Source organism: Haliotis asinina, chromosome 8, assembly GCF_037392515.1.
Source record: "Haliotis asinina isolate JCU_RB_2024 chromosome 8, JCU_Hal_asi_v2, whole genome shotgun sequence".
NCBI classification, from domain to species: Eukaryota; Metazoa; Mollusca; class Gastropoda; order Lepetellida; family Haliotidae; genus Haliotis; species Haliotis asinina.
Window position 1 is genome coordinate 36004007 of NC_090287.1, and position 9366 is coordinate 36013372.

The following is a 9366-nucleotide window of genomic DNA, read 5'->3' on the forward strand; positions in this document are numbered from 1 at the left end:
TTTACATTTTACAATTGTATCATGCACACAGATGGGAAATTAGAACTTTTTCCTCTCTGAGAATCGAAAATGTTGGTCTTGTCATGGATAATTATGACTTGAAATATTTGTGTTTGAAATGTAACTAAATTTATGTAATAATGCTGCAAATATAAGTATAGTTATACATATCGATTCAAGAAATTTATGTATCGTGACACCCCTACCTATCTGTGTTGAAGCCCTGTTATTGTTGAAATCATACTTATTTTAGTCCTTGTTTTACAGATGAAATCTATGCTAGTCTGTTCAGTTGTTTTGGTTTTCATGTCCACATGCACAGTTTAGTTGGGACAGACATAGTGATGAAAAAATGTTGTTTTTTTATTTCTTATGAATCGAATCATTCTACTTGACCTTTCTATTGAGAGTTTGTGTGTCATTTACAAAACTGACTGTGGATGATGAGTTGGAAATCAATAAAATTTTAAAATTAATTTTGATCATAGTGCTGGCTAACGCTATGCAGAGATCTGAGGACATCCCATCACTACTGATGCATATACCATTAAAAAAAAGTAGGGGATATTCCATTTTGCAAGCATACCACTATCCAATACCAAGGCATATGAGAACAAGTAATATCTATCCATACAGATGAAACTTTCCCAAAGGAATGAATAAGTTGTCACATTGTTCCTTAATTGCTCTTCATCATCTCATTGACTTCATCATTTACACTTTATCAATTTTGTTAATCCAACATACCCTCCTATTTTAGTGTTATATTAAAGAATGAGTTGTCACACAAGCAATCCAAAGTTCAGGTACCAGATTACATAAGTCTGAACACTTTACCCCAGTGTCACTCTGCGCAGTGCTACTGGGCTGCAGGATTGACTCAAATTCATCTTCAATATCTGGTTTCATCTCGTTTAGAAGAGACGTTCCTTACATGGAAGTACTGGTATATTATTTCAGCCATCTTACTTTGGTCAGTTTCGAAATCAAGACGTCTTTCAAAATATTTACGTTTATCCAGAAACTAAAGCTTGAGATCCTCTGTCTTAGTTTACTGATCAGTTCAAAATTCTCAAAATGTCTAATTGAGGTGACATGTGGGGGGTGTCCTCTATGCTGGGTATTGTTTGTAGCGAACACAAAATCTGATTTTTTTAGGTTGTATTTGACATCACTGATTTGTCTGTTAGATTAATAACGTTTTCTTCTGAAACAAATTGAATGGTTGAGAAACAGAGTGATTCATTTTAAATATTTTAATATCTGTGGATTAAAGCTTACAGCCTTTTTCTGACAACATTGTATATTTCATGTCATGTTTGTAAATTTCAAGTATTCAGCGATGTATATTATATGTGTGTACAGTTACTATGGTTACCATGTTAATCATTCTCAAATGTTTCATGTGCATTTCAATCACTACATCTGTATGCATCCGTTCTACTTGTCCCAGCATCATTTGCTCCCAGTATCAACTTTCATGTACTTGGCACTGACTGGCGTCATCAATATCACACTTTTATCACTGGCTGCATCTGTGAAAATATTTTCTTGCTTTATCTAAGTATCATAATGGCTGTTGTTGCATCATGTAACTGTTTGTAGGTGTGATGTTGAATTTGATTGAATTTGTCTTCATTCACAGATTCCTAGGGTTTTTATAACTTCCAAACATATTTAGATGAATTCTCCTCAACATTGTGGGTCATTTATTTCGACTGACAGCTTGTGTTGTTAACAGTTTTGGTTCTTGCTGAGTCACTTCATGGAATGTGAAGTATGTTGCTATTAATCAAAAAGATTTTATCTTTTTTTTTTTAATTGAGTGTTTTATTTGTAGGTCTGCATTGATTGTGTATTGTTGGAGGAGTGTTAGACACACGTGTGTTTAAGGTGTGCAGTGTACTGGTTGAGGCTATGTATGGGAGGAACACAGTATTTGGTTCTTTTTGTCATTGCATCAGAGCTCCCACTGGTGACTGCACCATTCTCATCTCTGCCATCCTTTCATATTCATTGGGTTCAAAATGTGGGTCAGTCATCTCCATGCAAGTTAGATTACTGTAGGAATTATGCTTTGTCATGATTAGGGTTTAGTGTATCGGGATTTGGGTTCTGTGTGACAGGTTGAAGGTCATGACTGACAGGATTAGGGTTTAGTGTGACAGGATTAGGATTTAGTAGGACAGGATTTGGGTCATGTGTGATATGATTTGGGTCATATGTGACAGGATTAGGGTCATGGATGACAGAATTAGAACTTGGTGTAGCAGGATTAGGATCTAGTGTGACAGAAATAGGGTTCAGTATGACAGGATTAGCATCTAGGGAGGCACAATAAGAGTTTTCTTTTCAACTGTGTTCTAGTGTGACATGATCATGCCACTTTATGAAATTAAACCTGTCTGACTGCCCAAGATGGGATAGATTTCTGTTGGATGGTCAAAATTTTCAGCTAGCCAGCCCAATGGTCTAGTAAATTTTTCAGATGTCCCATACACACGAGTAAGTCTGGTTGAATTCCATTTGGGCTGGTAACATTTTGAAGTTGCCAGCCCTGAATTTTGGCTGGAATTTTCTGACATATTTCATTCGCTGAGCCTCATGGACCTAGAGGAACACAATTAAGGTTGGGTAGAGTAATAACATCTGCCACAGGAACTGCTTGATTAGTGCTTCAGGTGACAAAATGATAATAGGGTGAATGATTTGGACGTTGGGTACATTTGTTGGGGCTCAGGTGGTGGGTATCGGGTTGATCAACATGGGGCCATGAGTGACATGATTACTATTTCGAATGACAAGATTTATGATGTAGATTGGTTTGGCAGTGGCAGCACTTTGTTATCCCACTAAATATCCCTGGTAACTCATGCTCGTTGTAAGAGGTTACTTAATGGATTAGAGGGTATGTTGAAATTTGTGAAAATCTGTGCCCATGATGTCAATCACTGGATTGTCTGATCCAGTGTTGATAAAATACAGGTTGATTTCTTATGGCTGGAACATTGTCAAGGGTGTAATTATATTCCCTTCTGCACAGTTAGCGTGAAGCTGGGGATATAGTATTAGGCTCTGTTTGTCTGTATGTGCGTACAAATTGGAATATCTTAAGAACCTTTGACTAGATGGATTTCAGCTGTTAAGCTGCATGTTAAGCTTGTCAGTGAGATACCTCAAAAACTGTTCACTGGATTTTCTTCATATTCACAATCAAACTTCATCCAGGGAAGGTGCAAGGTTCAAGCCGATTTTGGTGGCCTTCACATAATTTCCAAGGTCATGGCAAAACTATGAATATTTCAGCATGTTAAGGTGCATGTTAAGCTTGTCAACAGTTCATAGGATTTTCTTTTTAGACTTTCTAAACATCCCTTGAATGTTTTTCAATAAGCAGTTTCTTTGTTACCATCTTTGCATATTTTGTACTATGACATTCACATATGTCAAGGTCAAAGTGAGTCTTGAAAGTATTTGTGTGTTTGAACAACTACAGAGCAAGGTACCAAGAATGGTTGACTGGTCATGTTTTTGTTGACCTTGACTTTCATTCCTTTTTTAAATTTGATAATTTGCAACAAGGGATGAAGTCACCTTAGTGACAATGCTTGTCATATACTAAAGAAAAATGCCTGTTCATCGCAGTGATACAGTGTCAGTATGTTCTTTATCCATCAATACTATCAGGTTGTTTCTGTAAGTGTAGAGGCGATGAGGTAGCCTAATGCTTAAAGTGCTCACTCATCTTGCTGAAGACCGGGTTCAATTGCACACATCGGTACAATGTGTAGAGCCCATTTCTGGTGTCCCCTAACATGATACTGCTGGAATATTGATAAAAGTGGCGTAAAACCATACTTACTCACTCTGTAGGGTTATTACTGCAGGCTGACTCATAGTTGCAATGATGACCTAAACATAGACAATGTGTAACGGGTGAAAAGTATAATTAGATGTCATGTGGGGAATATCATATTGATCTTGTGGTGTAGCAGATTCCGTCCACGGTTCCATCGTAATGAACATAGGAGTGTTTTAGTGGTTATCATGTATTATTTTATGGTACCACACATGATAATGTCATGACTGGGTAACTACATTTATGTGAAAAAACAGATGACCCTTAGAATTAACTTGTGTTTAGTGGTATAGTTTGAGTGTCACGCTGATCTGTAGAAAATGTACAGAGAGATTTGTTTGTTGTTTTAATTAATAGTTAGAGTAGATTTTTTTTTAACAAAAAAATATTTAATTGTAATAGATAATAGTTTGTATTACTTGTCAATATTATTTTAGTGGAAAAACATAATTTGGGTTCTTAAGCACTTACCACATGGTTTTACAAGGCAGCCTGAAGACCAGAGATGATAGGTTTTTTGTTTACTGAAATGATAACTGGACAAACGTCATCAGTATATATGTGACAGTATTGTATTAAATTGTTTTGATTTGTTGGTAATATGACTAGCTCTTTTCAAATAGAAATGACATTTTCACCAGCACTGACAGTATCTTTGTGTGGAAAGTTACATCTGATTACATGATGATTTACATATAGTAATTTTTAAGATTCCCATGATGACTTAAAGATGTTAATGTTAAATAAAGAGATTTGTTGCTGGGGCATCTTGTTCTTGTCGCAGCCTTCTATGCATGTACATTGGGTTTTTCTTGTCTCAAACACATGAGTATTTCAGAATGTTGTTAAAGGTGGTGTTAGTGTATTACCTAATATATGTAGCCAAGGTCATGGTGACCTGTTCCTCAGGGTTTGTTGGGGTGAAGTTCATCTGTAGTTGAGATCATGTTTAGTAGTGCTGAGTTAGGTCAGTAGGTTCAGTGGTCATTTTGTCAGTTGAAACAGTTTTCGTATCAAGTCTTTGATAGGTGTTTGGAAGCAACTGGAAGACATGCATCTTGGTATAAATAACATCGTCTTTTTTCTTTGTAATGACAATTCAGTGCTACGCTCTGCCTTATGAGGCGAATGATTCTTAATGGAGATGCATCTTTCTTGATTAAGGGTGTAGAATTAGCCAGAATCATTCACATGGTGAAGGGAATGAATGAACTCGCCTTGAAAAATGTTGTCATCCTTATGGTCTGTCCTCTGTTTGGGTATTGTCATGATTGTTGTTTTACGAAGTGACAGTTGATTTTAATTTGTATTTTATTGGACATTTTTTAAAGAGACGGTTAATGTGTTTGACGAGATTAGAGTGAGGTTGTGTTTTTAGATGTGTAACCATTTTGAGATGTTGTAAATTGCAAATTGTGATTGGAGTATAGTCACTGTATATCAGTGTCTCAGCTCTCCAATGTCATTGCAAGTTGTCAGGATGGTGGTGTAGTTCAGTGATTAAAGCATTCTTTCGTCATGGGTACAATGTGTGAAGTCCATTTCTGGTATGCCAGATTATTGCTGGGAGCAGCATAAAAAACATATTCACTCACTCACTCAAGTTGTTATTTCATCATCATATGTAGGAGTGCATCCTAAAGTTAATGGAGCATTGGGGTAGCTTAATGGTTCATGCATTTACTCGTCACACCAAAGCCCTGGGTTTGATTCCCACAAGGGTACAATGTGTGAAGCCTGTTGTTTCTCTGCCGTTAAAGACCTAACATCAAAGAAAAAATAAAAGTCCAGACAGTGCATATATAGCATACTAACAATGGGATTAATTAAACTTTTATTGTCACTCTGCACAACATTTTCTGATCTGTTAGTGCTTTCTAATCTTACAAGATGACACAGACTGGTGGGGTAGCCTCATGGTTTAAGTGTTTGCTCGTCACGCCAAAGGTTAATGTTCGATTCCCCACATGGGCACAAGAGATGAAGCCCATTTCTGGTGTCCCCCAGTGATATTGCTGGAATATTGCATAAGGCGGCATAAAACTGAAAAAAAAACACTCAGTCCCTTTAATGTGTCACTGTTACAGTTTGTATGTCAGCAGATCACTGTCAGCATTGTTGTCATATGTAATTGAGTATGTATTTGTCATTTTGGGGAAAAAAATACTTGAGCAGGTTTAAATTGAAAGATTGTGTAATGGAGACACTATGAGAATCAACTGTGGATCTTTGTGGATTAGCATTGTGACACTGTCATGGATTTCTATCCCAGATTCAATGACACCATGGTTCGTGATCACTGGATCCTGTCTTTGCGAAGGGAGGAAACTCAGCAGAGTGTTTTGAAGCACCTTAGAGTATTGGGTGACAGTGCCTCCTTTATTTGAAAAGCACCAAGCTTCAGCAGTGTTGTATATTTTTTTACAGGTCATTATTGCATTTTATGTAGTTTGCTGTTCGTACAGGAGTGAAGAGGGAACATTTGCTATTGACTTCAAAAGATATGTACCAGATATACTGGGTGTATTATAATGGCTTCACATGAACATTAGGCCAGAGCAGTTGTATTTCCTGTTTTACAGATTGGTCAGTTGTATTGTTTTGCAAAAATAAGGAAACAAATTAAAAATTTATTTTTCCCACCCAAAAAATCTAATCTTAAGGTTGGCGTGATATAAGTGAAAAACTATTGATAGCACTGTGAAACGTAAGCTCACTCAGCCTAATTTTAGCTGATGTAACAAACCAAAAGGTGATGGAAATGATGTGGGGGTTTTTGCTTTGACTGGTGACATTTTTAAACAATTCTTTCCGCCTGCCTTTGGGTTCCCTGAAGACAAAAATCTGTAAAACAGGATATAAAATTGGTCTTGCCTTACTGTGAAATTTGATATGATGTGTTCTGAGTCCAGTTGTGAAGAAAGAACATAATGCAATGTATTTTTTATGAATTGCATGACACAAGTGTAACATGCAGTCAGGTAAGGAACTGATAAGTGAAGAGCATGAGCGGAGACGGCAGTATGGACTTTGTGAGGTTTCTTATCGGTTCGGATGCTCTAACTACCTGCCACCCCTATTTTCTGAATTGACTGTTCTTACCATTAATGGATTTGTTTGTAGTTAAATTTATTTCTGAGAATATGGAGATGAGTTACTTTGACTGCATATTTTGCTTCTAGTGAAATGTTTCCTGTATGGTATGCTTTATATCTTAGCATCACTAACAAGATCATTTTAATGTTGTGTTTGCCAGATTTTAATGCCCTTGTTTCATTTGCTGTTTGTCAGTTATGGCCAATTAATATTTTAATCTTCATACTGTTGCTCAGACATTGAGAATGTTTCTTATCGTTTTGTTATGTTGACGTGTCATGTTGTAAACAGTCTGAATATAGCTGTGGTGTAGCTGATAATGAGGCCAAAGTGTTAAACGCATTAAGCAATTTAAATGCTCCTGAGAGCTCTCTGTAATCTGGAGATCAGTCCATTCAAACTGAAGGGGTGAAGGATGGTTTAGTCCATATGTAATCAAGCTGGAGCAGGCAAATTGATGACACACAAACATCTAGGTCACCCACTGTAACCTTTCAATCCACAATCTGTATGTTTGAGACCTGTTCAGACCAGCTGTCGTCTAAGAATGTGTGTACAAGTGTATTGTTGCTAGCTGTGAATTGTTCCTTTTCACAAGATGGAGTGAGCGATACATGCTTTACAAACATGCTGCACAAACATGGCAAAATATCACTGAGAAGACAAAATATTCAACATCTTCATTCTTCACCCAAAGCCTTGTGGATAAAGCATTTGCTTGTCACACAAAATACCGGGGTTTAATTCAAGCAGAGACCATATACCAGTATATGGTCCCCTGCTGTAGTATTGCTATATGCAGCTTTAAAACCACACTCATTCCTTCATTGATCATGTACCATCTTGGATTGTTCCCACAAAGAACCTGCTAACCCATACTGAGTCGGACTCAAAGCATGCTGACTTTAGATGCAGGTTAATTGTCATGATAGAGGGGCGTTTTAGTCATAATGTTTTGGACTTTGTTTTCTAAGTTTGTTGTCATATTGACAAATTCAGCTTAAAAATGCTCCAATTATCTGCTTTTGTTACTGTCAATTCATATTCAAGGATCACTTGGCAAGAATTAGCTACATCCCATTGTGTACATTGTGGAGCCATGTCTGCATACACAATATTCACTGGAAATATATCCACAATTTGCTTGTAATCTTTACAGTGCTGTTCAACATGTAGTGTAATGGTCGCTAAAGTGTAGCTTTTCATTTTGAAAGCAGTTTGTAGCCATGGCCCATATGTTGAGCATCTTGCAGTTTAAACAGTCCTGTTGCCTGGGACAACGGGGGCAGGTGGCCATTATTGTCCAGGCATCATCTATATCAAGAGATAATATATTAATTGCAAATTTCATCAGATTGTTTGTTTTGTTTGAGTGAGTAATGTCTATGTTGCTCTACAGATGTTCCAGAACATGCAAGTGACTTTTATGCCACACTCAGCAGTATTCCAGCTATATAGTGGCAGTCTGTAAATAATCAGTTCTGGACCAGACAATCCAGTGATCAACAGCATGAGCATCAATTTAATTAGTGAGTCAAACCACCCGATCCCCGGTCTCTTTGTTGCCTCTTATTGCAGGCATGGTCGCCTTTTGTGGCAACCAGAATATGAGGCAGGGTCAGCAGAAATGGGTGACTACATCAGGTCTGTCTCACAACTTGAGCAGAGAATGGCTCACTATCGTAGCCAACAAAGTTTTGAACTTTGTGATATCATTAAGGATTCAATCACTATATCTTCTAAACCAACATGTCCATGTATTAAACTTTGTCTAAAATCCAGTCGAAGTAAACTTATCCTCAGTACTTTTCGTTACACTCCACCACTGAGTCTTAACAAAACCTTATGGGAGGTTGCATCAGGTAACCTTTGAGATTGACCAATCAGGACACAGCTTACCAGATCGCGAAAGTCGACATTCTAACATCCCTTATGAACTTTTAATCTCGAAAATGTTCGTACCTGAACGACTCCGAATGCTATTTAGCGTACGATCGCTTCTTCCGGGTGATGCACATGGTGTACGTACAGCCATGACAACAGTGAGTAAACAGTCGCTGAAAATAGTGTTTTTGACAATATTCAAGGATGTTATCTTGCGGAAATATTAGCTAATGGTAACCATGTCAACAGAAACCCCAAAGCGTATATATTGCAGGTCAAATAATGTGTTATAAGCGGATTTTGTTTGTGGAGAGATCTGGAGTGTAGTGTAATGAAATACACTGAGACAAAGTTACACTTAGACTATCTAAAATCAACTTTACCACGACCACACCAAGTATAAATATAATTGTATGCTGTCAAAGCATAATGAGGAAGGGCTTTCAAACACATGCTGTCATACACAAAGTCTAATTAGTAGATAACCATCTGCTATCTTGTTCAATATTTGAGCTTGTCTCACTTCC